The sequence below is a fragment of the Microtus ochrogaster genome, chromosome 6 (genome assembly GCF_000317375.1).
Source record: "Microtus ochrogaster isolate Prairie Vole_2 chromosome 6, MicOch1.0, whole genome shotgun sequence".
Taxonomy (NCBI): domain Eukaryota; kingdom Metazoa; phylum Chordata; class Mammalia; order Rodentia; family Cricetidae; genus Microtus; species Microtus ochrogaster.
Window position 1 is genome coordinate 81,413,598 of NC_022013.1, and position 21,745 is coordinate 81,435,342.

Genomic DNA, 21,745 nt, shown 5'->3' on the forward strand with positions numbered 1-21,745 from the left:
CTTCCCTGGCTCCTCCCTTTGATTGACATTTCTGTTGGTTGAGGCAACCTCAAGGATCTGAGCCTATGAGGGTTTTAGTGTTTACTCATTGGTTTTCCATCTGGGTATGGCTGAGAAAACACTTGCAGGGAAGACTACATTTCTACCCATGGCTTCTTACAGGTTCTTATTTTCATTCATCCTCTTTCTCTGGTTCCTGTCCCTTTCCTCCCAATCTCTTCTATCCCAGGCTGGCTGCAAACTAGCTGTGTCGTTGAGAATGACCTTCAACTATTGATCCTCTTGCTTCTATTACCCGAGGATTAAATTTCCAGGTGTGTCACTGTGCCCAGTTTATATGAGGCTAGATGGCAAACCCAGGGCTTCTAGTGCACAAATACTGGAATCATTGAGCTATAATCCCCAGGTTTTTGGTTGTTTTTTATTTTTTTGTTTTTGGATAAGCAGGGCAGTCACTCGGGGAGAACCCTCGATCACTGTTCTGTCTATTCTACTAGTGACTGCATTGATTCTATTGTATGAAATTTGAAGCTCGAAGCGGTTTTTTGTGTAAAGTTTAGCATCATCTATTGTCTAGGTTTGTTCTTGCTGAATTGATCCCGTTTCTAAGCAGCTACCTGTACAAGACAGGTACCCACTTCCTGGTACCCTGCTCTGCATGTCCTTGTTTACCTTAACCCTATTCATCCTTTAATTCTGTCTCAGCTGAAGCTGCGGTTCATGGGCACTCTTCTTGCTCAACGTTCTACACCACACCATTTTCCACAGCACTGCCAATAGCTCTTAATTTTTTTTGCTACTTGTGGGGTTACAACTTGTACCCCAGCAAACCAGGTTCAGCCACCTATCCTCACTAAATCAATGAAAGGACCTAAATTAATAGGGAGAAGCAGAAAAAGGAGAATTATTCAATGCTGCTACATTGGAAATTAATAGGGAAAGGCAGAAAAAGGAGAACTGCTCAATGCTGCTACATCAGAAAGAGGGATAAAGAGATCAAACAAAACTTGTCTTCAGTGGAACCATCTTCAGGGTCCTGACATGAAAGTAGGGTTTATTAGAAAACAAGAGATAAAGATAGCTAGACAGCATGTCAAGGCGTGGTTCTCTGCCCACCATCTTCTTGTTCTGCAAGTGACGGAGAAGATAAATATCTGAATTAATGAAATAAAGTGTGATTAGCCACTGCTTTTGTTTACCTCAACTTTGAACCAGAGTGTGGGCTCAGGGGTCGGTGCCTGAGTCATCTAGGGTACCCTTGGCCCAGCATTTGCAAACCAGCCAAATGACATACCAGGGGGATGCCTGAGAAAGAGAAGCACGCACCTCTCCACCCTAGCCCAGCAGCAGCAGCTTTGAGTAGCGGGAGGCCTGGGACCAGTAGCCAGAGGCGGGACTTCCGGTCCCGCTGGCGAAAGCGGGCCGCGCCAGGCGGAAGCGCGGCTCCGGGCCAGGATTCGCAAACTCCGGCTGGAGCTGAGTTCGGAGCCTCGGTGTTCCGGACGCCTGGAGTCCGTGTGGATGCTTCTCGGCTCTGCTTCGCCCCGTGCCGCGGCTCGGGGGAGGCCGGGGAGGCACGCGGGAGTCGGCGCGGGAGAGCCGGGACTCCGGGGTGAGGACGGCTGGCGGCCGAGGGCCGCTGCGAGGGGCTGAGGAGGCCGAGGTGACATCCTCCTTGGGGGTGTGTCCGCGTCCCGCAGCTGGTGGGGAAGGTGGCCCGAGGTGGCCTAGGGGGCTTGCAGGGCGATGCAGCAGAGCCAGCTCTCTTCTCTATCAGGGTCCAAGAGGAGAAGGACGTCTTGCCCTAACCCATCTGCGAGATGACCAGCCGCGGCTTGCATGCTCAGCAACCATTGCTTTTTTTGCAGTACTGTTTCTTTCTTTCTCTTAAGTTCCCTCCCCCGGCCCCCTTCCCGTGGGCTTTGGAAAAATATTCTACATTCATAGGGAAAACTTGAATTCTTATTCACCTAGCTCCAACTCAGGCTACCTTTCTTTGTCAGACTAACAGGACTTCACGTCTTTGATTCAGACAAGCAAGCCTACCGAAGTTTTCATTTTGGATTCTCTACCTTGCGAGTTCAGGTCGTCTCACTCCCTTTGTCGTGGGATGAACTTGGAATGCCCGGAGAAAGCTAGCACCCTCATGTTTGCACTTCACGACCTACTGTTTGCTTCCCAAGGTGGTGACACATTTTCAGGTGTTAAATAGATTGCATTTTTGCCACATCCTGGGCGTAGCTAGGGAAAGCCACAGTACTGTCACTGATGGAGGCTGATTTGTAATGATTGTTTCAAGTGTTCCACATCCCAAGAGTTAGACTGTTAATCCCCCCTCCCCCGTATTTGTCAGTACAGGTAACTTAAATCTTATTTGATGGTCTGACCTCAACTATTTGAAGCAAACCAGGAAACATTGTATATTTATTGATATCCTCGTATCTCACTAACTTACTCCAAGTTCTTGGTGACCTTGAATCTGTGCTCCTCTCCAGTGAGGTAGTTATTATAATAACGGTTCAGTACCCTGAGTGGCAGCTGATGTTTACCAGTATAGGGCAGCACCTTAAACAGCGCTGCTTTAAAATATTAATGAAGACATTGAATGAAGTCTCAGGAAGTTACTGTGCTAACTGCTATGTTGATTTTTCTTGTATGTCTTCATTTCTTCTTTAAAACATTATTTTAGGTGTATGGGTGTTTTGCCTGCATATATGTCTGTGCTCCACACACAGGCCTGGTGGTCATGGAGACCAGAAAAGGGCATCATGGTCTCTGGAACTAGAGTTGCGAGCTGCCTAGTAGGCGCTGGGAATCCAACAGAGGCCCTCCGGGCAGCCAGTGCTTTTAATGGCTGAAACATCATTCCAAGGCCCCTTAATTTTGTTTCATGAGATAGACAAGTTGCTTATCTGATAAGACTTGATTTTATTTTAGCATGTTATCTTGACTTAAAACCTGTGGTGATGACCATCCCCCATCCTCCAATTCCCCTGACTTTTAAAAGAGAAAGCACTTGAGGACCCTTGAGTCTTTATAGTTCATGGGGAGTAGAAGGCAAGAATTCTTGCCTTCTGTGGTTGGTTTCTAGTTGTAGATCTGAAAGGTGTGTTTGAAGTTTATTTAATTGCCTTGGGTTTGGGAAACCATTGGTGTTAGTCATGACACCCAATGTTATTTATAAACAGGTGGTGGGGGACCAGTCTCTTGAAGGGCAGGCCTTGGCGGGTCTTGGCGGGTGAGAAACAGACAGATATACCATGCAGAGGTAGAGTTTGGGTATAGAGTTTCTTTTGTGGGTTATGGAGGGGAAAGGGAAAAGGGGAAAAGGGGGGAGAAGAGAGAGAGAGGCATAGAGAGAAAGAGAGATAGGGAGGGAGGGAGGAGGGAAGAGGGAGAGACACAGTAGTTACCTCTTAGAAAGAGAGAGAACAGGCTGGAGAAGAGGTAGAAGACCCACCTGCCTAGAGGTGGGGGGGTGGGGGGGTCTGGGAGTGGGCGAGGCTTGTCCTTTAAAGGGACAAGGTACCCAGGTGACAGATCAGGCCAGCGGATTACAACATTTGGAATGTTTATTCTTTGCTGTGACTGTTGAATAACTTGCTTAGCTTTCTCTTTAGCTATATTCTTTGCATCCTGTGTGATTTAGATGTGTTTCATAGTTAGCTATGTGAATGAGAATTTTTGATTAGCTGCAACAAACTGCTAGTTATTTGTGTGTATGGAGTCACACTTTCTTGATGTGTGTCTGTTGAGGAAGAACTGCCCAAGCAGTGATTATTGAAACAGCCTTCATATACGTGCATTTGAGTGTTTTGTTTGGGTAGTTACCAATTTGTAAAGTATCAAGCCACTGAGTCTGTTGGTTCGATGCCTTCTGGCAGTCAGTTTTATTATTATATAGTACTCTCTCAGCTACCTGCTTATCCCAGTTAGAGAGCCAATCCAGAAAACTGGATGTTGCTGAGGAGCACAGCTTTGTGGATTGGGGACACCCCAGAGCCAACAAGGATGGCCGAGACAGAGTCCATCCTTCTCTCAGCATCAGTCTCTGTCCCTTTCCCTTCAACTGCGTTGGTCTTGTCTTTTCATAGTGACCAAGATGACTCAGGCCGCAGCGACACAGAGGAGATTCAGAGCAGCCACACAAGACTGCAGTCCAGTTAGAAAGGGCGGAGTTCATTATGCTGAGGCCCAAAGGAGAAGACGAATCAGGGGCAAGCTAAAAATATTTATAATTGAGATACCGCCTGCCATTTTTATAGGGAATTTGTGTATAATTTGCTGCCTCTGAACAAAATTGCTTTGCAATTGTACATATTATTCTACTTGGCTGATAAAGGCAGCAACTTGCTAGATTGTTACTTCTTGAAAAGTGGACGTCATTCCATACTGTTACCAAGTGTCCATTGTTATTGGAAGTCCCAGATTTCACTAAAAGTTAAAGGACGTATCCTGTTCTTGTGTTGTTTGATAATCCAAAGTGCCCTCAACTCGCGTAGGAACGCTGCATCGGTCTGATCCCCTGTATTGCTACTAATGATTTTTAAACGGAAAAATTTTATGCATATTTTGTTAATTTTTATCTCCTTATGCTAGAAAGGTTATTTTTGCTTGTTGTGGTATGTTTTGGTGACTGTTTTCTTACTCATTTGTTTATAATTATTTTTAGCTTGGTCTTCTGCACTTAAAATACTTCTTAAAGCTTGTGTTGAGTCAGGGCTGGTTTGGGTCGATGATAGTGATCAATGATTAATGACCATAGTGAGATAATGCATTGTTAATGTGTTGGTATGGCATTGAAAGTTCTAACTGAGGAATCGCAATCAGTGTTTCCTTAGAAAGAGAGAGACATTTGTCAACCCCGACTTTAAAAAGTACCCATTTAACTTTCACTATTTTAGTATATCAGGTTCCTCAGAAAAGAAAGTGAACGAGCGCATGTACAGTATATGTGTAGCATACTGTTATGAATTAGAGGTTTATTTTAAGGGGGCTGAGAAATGGCTCTGTGATGAACAGCACTTGCTGTGTGACTCTGAGGATGAGTTCTGATCCCAGCACTCATGTAAACCCAGCTCCTAGCGGAACAGAGACAGGATTCCTGGGGCTTGCTGGCTTCCAACCTAGCCAAGAAAGTCCAAGCCTAAGTTCAAGGAGAGACCCTGCCTCAGGGGAATGGGTGGATGGAGAGCGGTAGAGGAGGCAATGATTTGTCTGATTTTAGGGAGTGACAAGTTCAGACTAAAAATGCAGTTGGTTCTGTAGTCTTCTTGTTGTTGGCCTGTCCTCTTAGGGCACATAGTGATGTGTACTGCCCATGGAGCTTGAAGAACGTTTGCAAGTATAAGCTAATTATTGCATCATTCATGGGGCTGGTCCAAGAGGCCTTAAGAACAGGGACCACAAGGACCAGGAAAGTTGTTTCAAGTTTTCTTTTTGGAAGAAGTTAGTAGTAAAGAAACAGGTGCTAATGGAACCTTTAAACTGTATGCAGCGTAGGGCAGACATTTGGAAACCCTCTCCCACAGGGTTTTTAGGGGACTCTGGGGGACATTGTAGGATATAAATGGGTCTTCTAGAAGGTTGCCAGATTTAGGCATTAATTTAAGCTGAATCTTGGTAGTAACATTAATGCCATTTGTCAAGCAGTTGTAGTCCAGGACTGTGAAGAGACAGACTTGTTTCCAGCTTTCTGCCTTGTTTGAGTTCTTGTCCTGGCTTACCTCAGTGATGAGATAGAGATACGTAAGACGGTAAAAAATCCTTTCATTCCCCAAGCTGGTTTTGATCAGTGTTTCTCACAGCAAGAGAAAGCTAAGGCAGTGGATATTATATTTCACCTCTGGAGAGGTTAAGGTGCTTTGTCTAATCCTGTGTCAGAGTGAGTGCTGGAGCACATTTTAAAGTCCTTTCCTGAGGAAGTATACATTGTTCTCTTTTTTTCAAAGGCACCTTTATTTTTCTTGTTGCATGAACCTGAAGTATAAGAGGGGGGTATTTCATCTGCACAACTAGGGGTGTTTTAGCCTCTTGTTTTATTCCATGTGTTTGACTTGTTTTTGTTAGGTGCAGTTAGCTTATAATCAACCAGTTTTTCCAAGGATGCTTCCTCAGCGTGGAGGATGGTGGAGAGCAGCGTCTACTTTGTTCACGTTTGCTGTGTGCAGAAAGTGAGGAGGCAGTTAACACGGGGCCTGCTCACATAAAGATTCATTTTCCTTGGAATGTGGGGCTGGAACACTTCTCATCTTACAGCATGCTGCAGGGCAGGGCTAGAATCCAAACTCTGATTAAAATCACCCAGCTTTTTTCTTTCTTTCTTTCTTTGCTGTACAACCACAAGTTATTGCAGGCTGAAAAGGATAATGTCAGGTAGTAATGAATTCATTTCCATCTGCTGCAAAAAATTATTTTAGACAGTTTTATTTCTTTTAAACCTAGATAAAAAGGTCACTTTCAAATAAAGAGTGACTTGGTGACTGTCAAGCAAGTAGTTATTAGATTCCTGTCCTAGAAGCCTGTACGGTGATGCTGATGGCTGTCCCTGACAGTTAGCAGTTTGTTCTCAGCTAGGTCCCCTCAGGCGTGGGTAGAGGGATGTGGAGTGACCAGTCTTAGGCTTTAGACAGAGGTGGTTTGTTCCAGGATGCTGCTTAGGTTTTCTTATGCTTCAGGGGCAAATACTTTGACTTTGCTCATCTGTAACGAGCATTTACAAAACCACCAGAGACATACAGTTCATGTTAATTTTTTCTTTTCCATGTGAGAATTGAGCCCAGGGCTTCACATGTATTGAAAGGTGTACTACCTCTGAGCTATAGCCCGAGCCCTAATTTGATAACTTAACAGGTAATTAAAAAGGCCAGAATGATGGCTGAGAGTTGACTTTGTACCACTGCTCTTCCAGAGGACCCAGGTTCAGTTCCCAGCACCCACATGGCTGCTTGCCACTGCCTGTAACTCCAGCTGCAGAGAATCCAGTGCCCTTTTTTTTTTCTGTTTTCCTTGCACACATTCACACTTGTAGACTGATAAATGAAAAATAAATCTTTAAAAACATTTTAATGGCAAAATGTAACATTTAGGATTACTTGATTACTTGCAGTAAATACTTAAGTCTTTGAAACCTCAAGGGACTTGAATTGCCCATGCCTAATATCTTCTTTTGTTGTTGTTGGTCTTTTTTTCAAGACAGGGTTTCTCTGTGTATCTCTGGCTGTCCTGGAACTCACTCTGAAAATCAAGCTGGTCTTGAGCTCACAGAGATCCGCCTGCCTCTGCCTCCCTGAGTGCTGGGATTAAAAGGTCTGCGCCACCACCGCCCGGTTTACTATCTTATTACCTGGTGCTGCTACCGTCACCTCCCATGCAGCTTAGGTATTTGAGGCGTGGATTGAAGTACTGTACTTACCATATAGTTGGCCCTTGGGTTTCTCTTTGTCTTATGGTTGATTTACCCAAATGTTTTCTCTTCAGATAGCTTTAGCAGCAACATAATATAAAAATATGTCCCGTAGTACTGTAACGTGATTATTAGTGATTTGAGTTCTGACCTTCACTGAATAGTAACCTTTAAAAAATGATTTGATTTCTGGTTCTTGCTGGCATCAGAATTTTGTATTTGCCGACTGTGTGATGGATATTCATATCATCTACTCCTGTTAGGACGTGGGCACCTAGGATACAATTTATTTTGTTTTGTTTCTTTTTTTTTTGTATACAATTTATTAACCATTGTTTAGGTGCTTAGTTAGAAGACTACTAACAATTGCTATTTATGCATGCGGATCCCGGGTTCTGCATCCATCTTGTCTCATTTAGTCTTCACTACAATCCTGTTAAGAGCCATTGCTCACAGACACGGAAACCGAGGCTCATGGGGGCTGAATAGCTTGTCCTGTTACACAGTAATTTTTGGAGCTGGGATCTGAATTCAGGCAACCTGAAGTCTAGGATTTAGCTGTAACAGCTCTGCTAATCATCAAGTGAATGGTTTCTATTTTATGCATAATACAGCCTTACTTAAGATTTCCCCTAAGCCCCCCCCTCCCCCGCTATTTCTGACTAGAACCAGTGTGTGCAGGCAGGACTGCCGTGTCTACTGTAGGAAACGTTCTCTTTCAATGTTAGTGCTTGCTGGTGTGTTTCTTCTCGTTTTCCCCTCAGGCTGAGAGGCCCTGCCTTGTGGAAGATGCCCGTGCTTTCATATGGAGGGGTGGTCTTCTCTTCCACCAACAACAGCAGTTACAGCTTTTCCTGGAGATAGTATTATACTTTGGGGGGCAGTTTATTTTAGATACGTACAGAAATTAATTTTTGTTCTAAATGTAAATCTAGATGGCAGAGTTGTAGAAACATCCTGTGAAGAAAAGAAAAAAAAAAGTTGATTTAGAACTGCCCACGAGGGTGGAAAGGGTAGTCTCTGTGTGGATTGCTAGCTAAAGCTTTTTGTTGTTTTGTCTTTAGAGTCTACTTTCCACACTAGTACTGGGGAACGCTTGATGTACAGTGCTTTTACTAAACTCCTTTAAATTGTAGGGTGCAGTGTTAGCTCTTTAAAGTAAAATAATCTTCAGAGACCTGTGAGATGGCTCAGTGGGTAGAGGTGCTGGATGTAAATCCTCATAACCTGAGTTCAATTCCTAGAGCCCACATCCAGATGGAAGGAGAGAACCAACCACACACACACACACACACTGGGTTGGGAGAGTGACAGACACACGCGCGAGAGAGACACAGAGATAGACACACAGAGAATAATTTAAAATAAAATAATTTTCTTACAAGATACTATTTTCTTGACTTCTGGTTTGGAATTACATCTTTGCTCTTAGTTTTACAAATTTTAATTAACCAAGATGAGTTGTACAGCATTAAGGTGGCAAATTAATCAGGGAGGAGGGTTTAGTTGGCTAGCTCATAGAATAGTAACTATTACATGCAGTATTTTTAATCTTACACTTTGCCATGAAAAGGTCTTTAGGTCCATTGAACTTAATCTTCTGAAAAAAGATTTATTTTTATATGTATGAATGTTTGCCTGCATGTGTGTGTATGGTGTGTGTACCTGGTACCCATAAAGGTTAGAAGAGATCTTCTGATCTCCTGAAACTGGAGCTACGTATGGTTGTAAACTGTCCTGTGGGTGCTGAGAACAGAGCCAGGGACTTTTCCAAGAACAACAAGTGTTTTTAATTGCCAAGTCATCTCTTCAGTTCCAAATCTAAACATCTAAAAGCACATTTTTTTGGAACAGGTAATAAACGAGGCACTACACATGAGAAGCTTTTGTTTGGGAACTTTTCAATCTGAAGTGACGAGTATGCAGAGAGTAAAGGAGGCATATATGTAACTGAATTTTGTGTAATCTTGTGATAGTAATATTTAAAACAGTGTGATTCAGAAACAAAAAATAATCTTTTTACAACATATTTTAGTGTTGTAAGTAAAGGTGAAGGAAAAGACATTTATGCACTTTTGTGTTGTTCTATGTCCTAGGTATAGTGTGCTTAAATGTTAATATGAACTTGAGTATTATCTTTTTTATAAAGGCAGAAAAACAAATTTTAGATAGTGTCCATGTAGTTGTGTGGTGGCATTTCATTTGCATTTTAATAAATAAAGCTTGCCTGAAGATCAGAGAGTAAGACAGCCCCTCTGGTCAGCCTTACAGACCAGGCAGTAGTAACATGCACCTTTAATCCCAGTAGCCACACTAGTTGCCATAGAAACCAGGCAGTGCATTCCTTTAATTTCAGTGGTGCACACCTTTAATCCTATCTCTAGAGAAGAATATAAGATAGGAGGGACAGCTCTTAATCACAGTCTCATTTGGAGATTCCTGGAGTCAGGGTCGCCGTTTTTTTTTTTTTGTTTTTTTTTGTTTTTTTTGACTGAGGTCAAGGTAAGAGCCAATGGCTGGCTGCTTTGCTTTTCTGACCTTTAAGTTGAACCCCAATTTCTGTCTCTGAGTTTTTATTAATCTTGCATCATAGTTGTGTAGTTGTGTGATCCTTGCACTTGGGAGGTAGAATCCAGGAGAATCAAGGTTAACATCTGGGCTATGTGAAGTGGTGTCTCAAAAGACAAAAGAAAAATAAACCCCAGCAAAACGTAGATAGCTGTCTGTGTACATGCAGTAATACATGCAGAACTGGAATTTTAGTTCAGGACTATATGATTCCAGTGTCTGAATTCATCCTCCCCTCCCCTCCTTTTTCTTTCTGTTTCGTTCTCCTTCAACTCTACAAGAGGTTTGTGTTCCCTCCCTCTGCTAATCCCCTTTCTTCTTTACCTAGAGATGTCAGTATTCATAAAATCTACCTTCTTCTCATCTTGAGTTCAATCTCCAGTGCCAGGCGGCTGAGAGGTTGAAGAGGACGTGAGGTCTTGTAGCCAGATGAGACTTTGAGTGATGGCTGCCACACAGACTGCTAGGCAAAGATGCTGGCAGGCACCCAAGCACATGCTAGCACATGGGTCACACGTAGGTATACAGGCAGACTGGCACATAGGCTACGCAGAGGTAGGTATGCAGACAGGCCTTACAGGCAGACACACACAGGCATGCTGGCAAAGATCAAAGCACTTGTCTCTGACCTCCAGGCCATATTTATCCAGAATCACATAGAAACAGCCTTCTGCCAGGAATAAATAACAGATTACATTACTGTTTGCTTTTGGGTTTTCCAGAATTGGTATTAGTCCCCCTTTTTTGCTGAGTCATAGCTCCCCAGGTATCTGATTTTAGCCATCTTTGCCCATACTTTCTAAACAAAATGGCTCTTGCAGCCTGCTGTTTCCTACTCTAATGGACAGTAATAGCAACTTCCTCTGATGTCATCTATTTTTATATTTTGAGTCTTGAGACTTCATCTTTTAGTTTCAGAAATAACAGTGTTTAGATTAGCTGTTAGCATTCAACCTGTTTCTTGTCCTGATCATTCTTCTATGCATTCCATCTGTATGACAGATTACTTTTGAATTTACTCTGCTGTGGAGTTTTATGTGGATGGTTTCTGGCTTTGCACCATGTGTAGACCATCAGATTTTGCCTCCTCTAGCCATTTTCCACACCCCCCTCAAATTCTCACCGCCAGGACATGCCAGCTTCAGAACTGCTTTACTTCTCTGTATTTGTTCATTCTGTTGTTTTTCAGGCAGTCTCTCTACATAGCCCAGGCTGTCCTGAGACTTACTTTGTAGCCCAGGGAGGTCTCAAGCTGCTGTTAAGACTCCTGGCCTCTGCCTCTTCATCAGCTATGGTGGAGATAGAGGCACAGAGTCACACTGTTGTATTCAGAAACTTGAAGCTTCTGTTCATCTTTTAGGGACCTCAATTCAGATAATGAGGTTAGCAACAGAGTTAGTTCACCTTTACAGGGTCTGGGGTGGCTCTCTTAGAGGCAGAAGAGTGGCTTAGGATATTGGTGTATCTGTTAGTCCTTTGGGGGATGTCCTTCTGGACAAGCCTTAATATAGTATCATGTGACACTTGAGTGGGTAGAGTGACTCTAGGGGATTTACTCTTTGGCACCAGTGGTATTTTCATATTAAACATTATATGGATCTTTGGTCAGAAAATAGTCTAAGTGTGGTGGTCTGAAAGAAAATGGCTCCTAAAGACAGTGGCACTATTTGGAGGTGTGATTTGTTGGAGTAGGTGTGGCCTTGTTGGAGAAAGTGTGTCACTGTGGTGGCAGGCCTTGAGGTCTCCTTTGCTCAAGCTGTGCTCAGTGTGGTACACAGTTTACTTCCTGTTGCCTGTGGATCAAGATGTAGAACTCTCAGCTCCTCTAGCACCATGTCTGCCTGCATGCCACAATGGCTGGCCATGATGATAATGGATTGAACATCTGAAACTCAAAGCGAGGCCCAATGAAATGTTTTCCTTTATAAGAGTTGCCGTGGTCATGGTGTCTCTTCACAGCAATAGAAACCCTAAATAAGACACAAGGAAACCAACCTAGCATGGAAGCCAGGAGGAGAGCAGAGCAGCCAGATGTCAGTCGGGGCACAGTGCTTCCTGGGAAACTCTGATGTCAGCAGAGCATAGCTCTCACTGTCACCTTTGCAATTTGAGTCCCTTAGTTTTCTAGGGACCTCAACTCAGGTAATGTATCTGTGGCTTCCATGAAGAAACGTTTAGGATGAGACAGGGTGAAGCAGAGTGGGTACCTTGGAAGCAGAACAGCCCTTGGGGAAGAAGAAAGGACGCCTGAGAGCATGAGGGGCTTCTTCAAGAAGAGCCACCCTCCGGTGTCCCGTGCTGATAGGGTTCTGGAAGCTTTCGTAGTGTGGGCTTTGGTGGGCTCCAAGGGGTCTCCTCTCCTTTTCCTCTCTTTTCAGTAGTTGAGATTATGAGATCCACCTGCCTCTGCCTCGTGAGTGCTGGGATTAAAGGTGTGTCTGGCCTGACCCTGTCATACATTCAAAATTGATTTCACTCTTTTAAAATACTTTTATTAGACAGTTTCATATGTTGATAAGGTATTTTCATCTCTCGTTCCCTTTTACTACTCCTGCTGAACCCCTTCTTCCTAGCAAATTCCTCTCACTTTCTTGTCTTTGTTTTGCTCTTTTGTGACCTGCTGAGTTTAAGGCTGCTTGCATGTGGGTGAGTGAGGGGCTAGTTGCTGGAGCATGGGCTGTTTTCCAGTGGCTATCCCACTAAAGAGAAAGATTTCCTCTCTGCAGGCAGCTGCTAACTGCCAGTAGCTCTTCAGGTAAGGACAGGGCCCTTGACTTCCTTCCTACCCCATGATGGGTGCAGACAGGGAGGAGTGAGGCAGGTAACTGACCACGGCTGCTGTGAGCTCAGGAGGACAACATCCGAGTTGCGTCTGGAGACTGTTTTATAGCACGCCTCTCCATCTTTAGGTTCTCACATGCTTTCTGCTTCCTCCATACCCTCTTCTGTGATTCTCCCAGAGCCTTGGAGGGAGCAAGAGATGTCCCATTTATTACTGAGTGCTCAGAAGTCACTTGTTCTCAGCACGTTGGCCAGCTGTCAGTCTCTTCACTAACCATTGCTGACTGCAAATGAAACTTCTCTCACTAAGGCTGAGATCAGCATTAATCTGGTTGTAATCACAAGTACTTAGAAAGCAGTTTTATACCATGTTCATTTGTGAAAATAATAGTAGGTTCCCCAGTAGGGTCTATAACCCCACTAGGGCCTGTGACCCCGCTAGGGCCTATGACCTCTGCAGCCATGGGTTTTTGATCAAGTTTACAATATGTGGCGTGAATTTTCTACTATGGACTGGCCTCACATCCAAGGAAACAAAGTGATTGGTGACTCCCATAATAGTCCTGCCACTATTGTGTTATTGCCATCAATAGTTTACAGAGAGGTGGGTATCCTGTACTCAGCACTGTAACCCCACATGTTTTAGGTGATCTCCAAGCATATATTCATGTGCTTCCTTGGAGTACTTTGTGTTGAACCGAGGTGGTGGAGTAGTGGTGTGGGAGGACTCTGGGTTTAGTCTAGCATTCTAGTCACTGCCAGCCTTGCCATGAAATATAAACATGGTGGAAGAAGCAGCTCCAAGACATTTCCTAAACAACCTTTGAAAATGTCCCCTGTTGAAACCTTTGCTGATTTCCTTATCAAGAGAGGAGAGCAGCAGTCTCTGGACAGACCTTTTAATGGGGAGGAAGTGGTGTTTCTTGACCATCTTACTCTAAGGTGAGCAGGCTCCATGACTGGCTTGTGCCTGAGACCCTGTATTGTGGAGCTTGGGTGGAGCAAATGCTCTGAGAACAAACGTTTATGACATTAAGGCTGGAATTACTGTGAACATGTCAAAACTTATTTGTATTGGAATTTTGCAGTTTGCTCTGAGGATTTAGCTTCTTAATGAAGCTTTTAAAAGATGATGACCTTATTTCATGAATTCTCTATAAATGGGATTTTTATGTGTTTCTGGAGGCATTTTAGGCTCGGATATCGTTTTCCTTTTTAACAAAAAAATTTGTAAGAGGTTTTTATTGAAAAAGATTGTTGCCAAAAATAATGCCTAGGATGCAAGCAGCACCACACTGACCACTGAACCCATGGCTCCTTTGCGTTGTACCCAATATACTAATCTCCCTTAAAAAGCAAGGAAGAACATAGTGCCTGTATTAATTTTCTTTTTAACCTCATTTAGCAATAAATTTAGGAGGGTCACAGCATTTCACATACCACCCCTCCCGCAACGTAATCTTGTAATTTGCTACCTATGTGAAATGCTTTGCTTTGCTTACTAACACTGGAAAACTGTTCCTAGCAGATGGTATTAGTTTGATGTTTTGGGGCTGTGTTTTCAGTTAGTTCTGATAGAGAAGATGAGCGTTTCAAGGGACAATGGCTTCCTTTGTAAGTGGCGATGCTGAGTAAGATCTGTTCTCATTCATTTGCACAACCAGTATAAACTCCAGATGCCGTTTCTGACTTTTCCTTACGTGGACCATGTGATTTTCTGTATCACTGGCTTGATCTTCAGGTATTGCAAGCCACATAGCTTATCCATGAAATCAAGCCATGGTTTCAAAGAATCCTTTGTAAGTGGACTTAATTTTTATTTCCTTAGGTCACTGCAGTGAAAAGAACATTATGAAGTGTGTGAATGGGTATAAGAACCTCCCTGCTTTCTTCTTCTACCCTTTTTGAGATTGTTCTGGTATAGTTTGGCTGGTCTTCCCTACATAGTCCCTTGCATCAACAGTGAACCATTTAGCTGAAGCTAATAGGCTCTTAAATTTTATTTATAAGATCGTAAGGACACCGAGGTGTAGGGGTGGTGTGATCTGAAGAGGGAGCCTGAGCAAAGGTGAGGTAATGTGGGAAGGCCTTCTTTGTATGTGTTGCTTTTATTGGTAAATGAATAAAACTGCTTCAACCAATGGCTTAGCAGAGTAAAACCAGGCAGGAAATCTGGACAGAGATACAGTGAGAAAGTAGGCAGAGTTGAGGAGATGCCTTGTTAGCTGCTGAAGGAGGACATGCCAGAACCATACTGGTATGCCATACACAGAGTAATAGAAATGGGTTAATTTAAGATAGAAGAATTAGCCAGAAATATGCCTAAGCTATTGGCCAAACAGTGTTGTAATTAGTATATTTTCTGTGTGATTATTCGGGTCTGGATGGCTGGGAAACCGAAGGAGCATTTCCCACCTATAGTGAGGGATTAGTTACCAGTTTGGCTGAAGTTTGTGGGATGCCCATTAGAAGACTCCTATAAGATGGAACCAGGACATGTAGGGCATGGAGTATGCTAATGATCGTGAAATAGTGAAGTAAGTGATCTTTCATTCATTTGACAGCCAACTGCAAATTGTTTGTGTGCCAGGTGCCAACTAAGCAGAACAGTACAGCAGGCAGGAGCGTAACTCCCAGGGGGCCTAAACTGGTATATTTAAGTCTTAATTTACTGCTTGATGGCATAATGACTTTGTAACTTTGAAATTTAAGCCTGCTGGTAGGTCTGGACCTGTCTGTGATGATAAAATTACCAAGTCATTGAATTTTATCAACTATTCTAATGTTTACGATCTAAGAAACTATTATAAGATCCTTCAGTTTGGCCAACTGATCGTAAGATATATAGAAAGCTTTTATCATCACTAACAAATAATTTTGTATTTCATAAGCTGTTTTAGCTGAGGACCTTAGGGTTTGGTTTAACAGTAGAATATGAAACCCCAGGCCCAATTTTCAGCACCAAAAATAAATAAATAAAATAAGTTTTTCAGTTGAGATTTTTGAAGATGTAGAATACTTTTTGGCTAGTTTGATTTCTTGTGGATACTGCCTAATTTGTCTTTAAGTTAAATATAAGAGAATATAATTTAGATTAAATATTTTTAATTTTAAATTGAACCATGTTAAATTTAAATTCCAAAAAGTGCCCCCCCCCGAGATCATCATCTGAATACTTGTACCCATCGTTGGGGCTAACGGGTGGTGTGGAAGCATTGGTAGCTTGAGTTTTAGCCTTATGAAGGCAATGCAGAGAAAGGAGTGATCTCTGCAGACAAAGATGCTTATCCCTGTTGATCTCAAACCAGAAAAGGATTAAGAAAGCATGCTAGGTAGGCCAAGTAGTTTTCACCACTTCTCACAGGCTGGCAGTGGGAGCTGTGTCCCAGTCTGAGAGGAGACTTTTAATGAAGAGCTAAGTCACAAGTATGACCTCATAGAAGCTGGTTATTAATGTGGGGAAAGTGAGGGCGGAAATATTTGAAATCTCACTTTTTAATCAGGGATACTTGTACGTGTCTGGTGTTTGGACTGATGGTATTCTTTGCATATCTCATAATCACTCTCTAGTACCCTGCTTAAAGATTACTGTAAGTGTTCACTTCTCATACTGTTGGACAGTGTAGTTCAGACTCTGTGGCAGGGTGGAGAATGTGAGGAGTGGGCTTGTTTTGGGAAGTGAGTAGAGAAGGCTCGGTCCTGTTGCCTAGCCTCGATTAGGATTTACTCCTGTTGCCTAGCCTCGATTAGGATTTACTCTTTGGTGCTCTCCACTTTCCTCTATAACCACAGCTGTGTCATCACTGTGAAGCTGTGGTATGATGGATTCATTATGAGGTGTTCATTTCAGAGGGTATGAGTTGAGCTATGAATTCACTTGATGGAAACCAGACTCATTTTCTTCAGAAACTTTGGGAATAGTTAGCCTAGTGCTGGGTTTAAACTTTGGCTTATCAGGTAGAGATACAGTGTTTCTTTTTTTTTCTTTTTCTTTTTTTTGAGACAATGTTTCTCTGTGTAGCTTTGGAGCCTGTCTTGAACTTGCCCTGTAGACCAGGCGGGCCTTGAACTCAGAGAGATCTGCCTCCTTCTGCCTCCTGACTGCTAGGATTAAAGGCGTGGGCCACCACTGCCTGGTGAGATCCAGTGTCTCTTAATCTGCTTCCTCATTCATTAGTCAATAGTGACTACTCATTTTTATTGTAGGTGGCTGCAGCAAAATTTAAAGTGAGATGCTTGGAAAGCGTTTCATAAAATTTCAAGGGCTATTTATCACTGGTAAACTGATTGGAGTCATTGAACATGTTGTCATTTAGGGATTAGCGTGTTTCAGATTTCAGAGTTTTGTAATTTTGAAATACTTGCATAGGTTTTATCAGCTGAGAGTCTCGGATCCAAAACTCTAAATCCTGTGTCTTTTTGTGTACCTTACCTGTGCCTACAAAGCTGTCACAGAGTTTGGGAGTCTGGGGATGGGATTTTGTCTGCATTGTACCCAGAATCTATGTTATTTCCTTTCTAAGTTTAAAATTTTTTTGTAGTCTTTATTTTTTCTATTCCCATTTACTTTTCTTAGGGATTTTACTAACCCTCCCCCATTTTTGAAAATATGGGATGGGCAGAGTGCAGTACTTGGCCCTGTAGCTAGATGGAGAAATCAGCCCTTTGGAGTCTGGTCTCCGGAAGTAAAGGAGGGACAGGTCAACAATGGGCTCTACCCACAATAGCCATGAATTTGGTCTGATGCAAAGCTGTAAACTCATTAAAATATAATAAAATTTTGTCTTCTAATTCAATCATACTGCTCTTCAGTGTGAATATTGTAGATGACATTTGGTGGGTTGCAATGTCAAAGGTTGTATCTTCTATACACAGTGGTGTACCTCAGGGCTTACTACTGAGACATTTTTTTTTTTCCTGGCTAGGCAGTGGTCATGAAGCTCTACATGGAAGGAATCCAGACTGCAGGCGTTTACAGTAGTAGCTGTTTTTGTTTATGAGTGTAAGTCAGTGTTCTTACAGTGACATGAGATAAGTAAGCCTTTATACTCTCTGATGATACTTTCCAATGATAATTCTTCCTAGGGGGTTAAATGCAACCTTCCACCTAAATTCTCTGGAAGAATGATTTGACCTTGTACGCGTTCTACTAGATAAAGGGCAGGCTGACCAACTTTGGATTTTCTTTTTCAGTTGCAAAGTAGATTATATTATTGACTTTGCAGAATTGTTTTTAGGATGGAAATAATGCATGCAGTATATGTGGCACATTATTATTATTTTTGCCTTATGTTCATTGTGTAACTGTTTTATACCATCTGACAGTAAGTTCTCCTGTGTGGTCTGAGCATTCCAGATATTAGTTGTGGGTTTCAGTAATTGTTTACAAACTAAATTTAAGTTGTACTTTTCTTTTGTAGATTTCTGAGGATGAAGGCCCATTTTGGTTGTTGAATTATGTATAGTAATTTGTATGCCAGCTGTCACAACTGCATCATTGAAAAAGAGGTAATTTCAAATTTAAAAGTGGCTGTTTATCTTTTAATTTTATTTGTGTTACATTTCTGTCCTTAACATAGATGTTAATAGTTCTTTTGAACTAAATTGGATATCCGCACTATAAAACGTAGCTATTATGTTCATTCATTGTGTGCATGTGTGTGTGTGGGTATGTGGACATGTACCTGTGCAGTGTGTGCAGCTGCAGAGGACAGCATCCAGTGTTGTTTCTCAGCACTGCCAGCCTTTTCCTTTGAGACGAGCTCTCCTGTCCTGGAGCTCTCTAACTGGCTGGGTTGGCTGGCTAGTGAGCCCCAGGGACCTCCGTCCAGCATATGCCACCCCACCTAGCTTTTTAAATGTGGGTTCTGGGGAGCAAACTTAAGTGCTTCTGTTTGCAAGGTAAGCATTTTGCTGACAGATATTCCCTAGCCCTACATATTGATTCTTTACTGGAGGTTATTTTTTTTTGTTTTCTATTATTAAAAATGTTGGTAATGTAGTTTATACTGTGATCACATCTGTGCTATGTGGTACAGACAGTGAACTATATCAGTAGGTCCCTTTCGAGCATGGATACTGTAGAATGTGTGCACACACCTTCATGGCATAACATGGACAACTGGTTGGATGATGTTTACATATATGATAAAGGCTTTTTCTCCTAAGGTCATGATAAATAATCATGATAGTAATTCGAGTACAAACAGGACTCCTGCATAGAGCTGCATGCTGCTGGCAGTACATAGCCCCTGTTTTACAGAGAACCTTTTATGTAAGTAAAAGTTGAGGAAAATATAGTGTAGTAAGTGTATAAGCCTGTAACATAGTTCAGGAATCCTGTACTGTACATATCCGTATCCTAGATGACTGGCAGTGCACACATACACAAGGCACTGCTGCGGCATCCTGTTGAGCCACTAGACAGTAGAAGTCGGAGCTCTGTTGTCATGGGACCAATGTGAATATGTGGCCAGCCGTTGACTGAAACATAATTTTGTGAACTTTAACAGAACACTGAGCTCTTTGGCATCATCTTGGTGAGGATTGTAGTGCTCACCGGGTAGAAAATGAGCTTGCTAGAAATTATGTGCAGTGGTAAATTGATGTTTTATTTAGACAACTTTGGCATCTGTTAAACATTTCATTTACCTTAGTACATTTCTTAGACTTTGTTGTATTTTCTTTTTTCTTTTCTTTTTCTCTCTCTCTCTTTTTTTTTTTTTTTGAGACAGGGTCTCACTTTTTAAAGTATAGACAGCCATTGAATTTGACTGATCCCCCTGCCTCAGCTTCCTGAGTTCTGGGATTTCAGGTGTGAGCCTCTTACATCTGGCTTTAGATCTCTGTTTTGTTTGTTTGTTTGAGACAGTATTTCTCTGTGCAGCCCTGGCTGTCCTGGAAACTGTAGGCCAGGCTGGCCTCAAACTCAGAGATCTGCCTGCCTCTGCCTCCCAGTACTGGTATTAAAGATGTGCACCACTATCGCCCAGCTTAGATTTTTGTTTTGTACTTAGTATATTGATAGCAAATATAATTCGTAGTAGACTATCAATGATTTGACTCTTGGTGTAAAAGGAATGAGGAGTTCTGTTTTTCTAAGAGCATATTTGGTACTAGGATCATTTGGTAATTCTGAAGATAAAAATGAGAAAAAAATTAGGATTAAACTATTTCAGTAGGCTGGTTGTTTGATACCTATAAGCTCAACGCCTGGGAAAGTGAGGCAGAGCGCCAAATTTTAGAAATACGCATGTTGAGACAATGTTGTGGTTGTGAAGGTTTCTTTCTTTAGCCCCATAAAGTTGGTTCAAAGATAACATATCTTGCAGTCTCAGTAAACGTCAGAAGTGGCAGTATGTGTCCAGTGTATAGGATCTACTCAAAACTAGTATTCTGTTACCATTGTGTATTAATTACTCGTCTCTTTCTGTGATAAGATGTCATGAGCAACTCAACCTCTGTAAGAAGAATGTAATTTATAGAGACAAGAATCATGATGAGGAAGCATGGTATGGCATGGCAGCTGGAGTGGGAACCTCAGTGTAGCAAGCTTTCTTGTGGGACTATCTTTAGATTTCCAGCCCCCAAATAACAAGACTTCTTATTAATTATGAAAGCTTAGCTTTGAGTTTAGGCTTGTCCCCAACTACTGTGCTCTGTCCTGCGGCTTTTACCTTTCCTCAGTACAGCATGTCTGACTTGCTCCGAGTCTGCTGGTGGAATCCCTGTGCCTAGACTCCTCCCTCTCACTTTCTCTATATCTACAAGTTCTGCTTATTCTCTTTTGCCTAGCTATTGGCCATTCAGCTCTCTATTAGACAAATCACAGTGACAAAGTGTCAACTAATATTTCACAACATTTCCCCCCTTTTGTCTAAATAAAAAGGAAAAGATTTTAACTCTAACAAAGTAAAAGTAAGACTATATACAGTAAGAACAATTCTCAAATAATGATTACATTGACAATGTCCAGTCTATTTATATTTGGCAAATTCAGAGAAATTATTATTTATCCTATTTTGATGAGTCCAAAGTTATACCTAAACTACTTTTATCATAACTTTTAAAAAATATTTATTTATTTTGTATACAGTATTCTGCCTGCATGTGTCCCTGCAGGCTAGAAGATGGTGCCAGATTTCATTACAGGTTTCTAGGAACTGAACTCAGGACCTCTGGAAGAGCAAACAGTGCTCTTAACCTCTGAGCCATCTCTCCAGCCCCAATCATAATTTGTATTACCATCCTAATCTTTTTATTCCTTAAAGCATTTTATTAGATAAGCAACTTAAGCTTTTATGTTTCCTGTATACTTATATATGTTACATCTCTTTTGTGAATTTCTCTTCTAAATTTGGTAATAAGGAAAATTGTAATTATAACCATCTAATCTTCAATTCCATCAGAGATCTGAGAAGGATATATTACCTGAGTTAGCAGGAAGTGTAGAGCAAGCAACTTCCAAAACTATGAAACAACAGAGACATCTGGATGTCTAGACCGCCACTCTGAGGTTCCTCTGAAATGTTAGGGCATCCATCTTTGGCTTATGGACCTAGAATATCTGATAAGACTTTTCTGTGAAGCAGGAACTTTTGAAGGATTGTCCTACCTTGTCTTAGCGAAGTTTGGCAGTTGCCTTCTTTTGTGTCCTGTTTATCCAGTTAGGACAGCAATTGTCAGCAGTTGAAGAAAGGGAAGTTTCTTGCTCAGTGACTAACTTTGTCACAATGAGAGCAAACTCTATGTGTAAGTTCTTCAATACCCATCATACTTTTTTTGAAGTAAATTGACACAACCAGGAGCAGACATATCTCACTGTCATAAGAAGCCTTATGTTATTAGAACATCTTAAATGCCATATTCTGTAGGTCTTTGAAGTGTTTAAAGACACCTGTTTCTCTACAGTGTTCTCTGTTTGACTTTGAAAACTTACCTGACACGACTCGACTACAAGTTTGATTGTATCAGATTGTAAATGGAAACTTA

At 42.0% G+C, this 21,745-nt stretch overlaps 1 protein-coding gene across 7 annotated transcripts in view; it reads left to right on the forward strand.

Moving 5' to 3' along the window:
• Positions 1–1,448: 1,448 nt before the first annotated feature.
• Disp1 (dispatched RND transporter family member 1) overlaps positions 1,449–21,745 on the forward strand; it is a 154,536-nt gene continuing 134,239 nt past the window's right edge. For 5 of the 7 annotated variants that reach the window (XM_026779841.1, XM_005348926.2, XM_013346992.2 and 2 more), the window contains exons 1-2: positions 1,449–1,612; positions 18,175–18,262. The gene's annotated coding sequence lies outside the window, so the exon portion shown is untranslated. Of the gene's footprint in view, positions 1,613–17,679; positions 17,757–18,174; positions 18,263–21,745 lie in introns of all 7 variants that reach the window. The other 2 variants (XM_013346991.2, XM_026779840.1) reach the window with 2 other exon arrangements.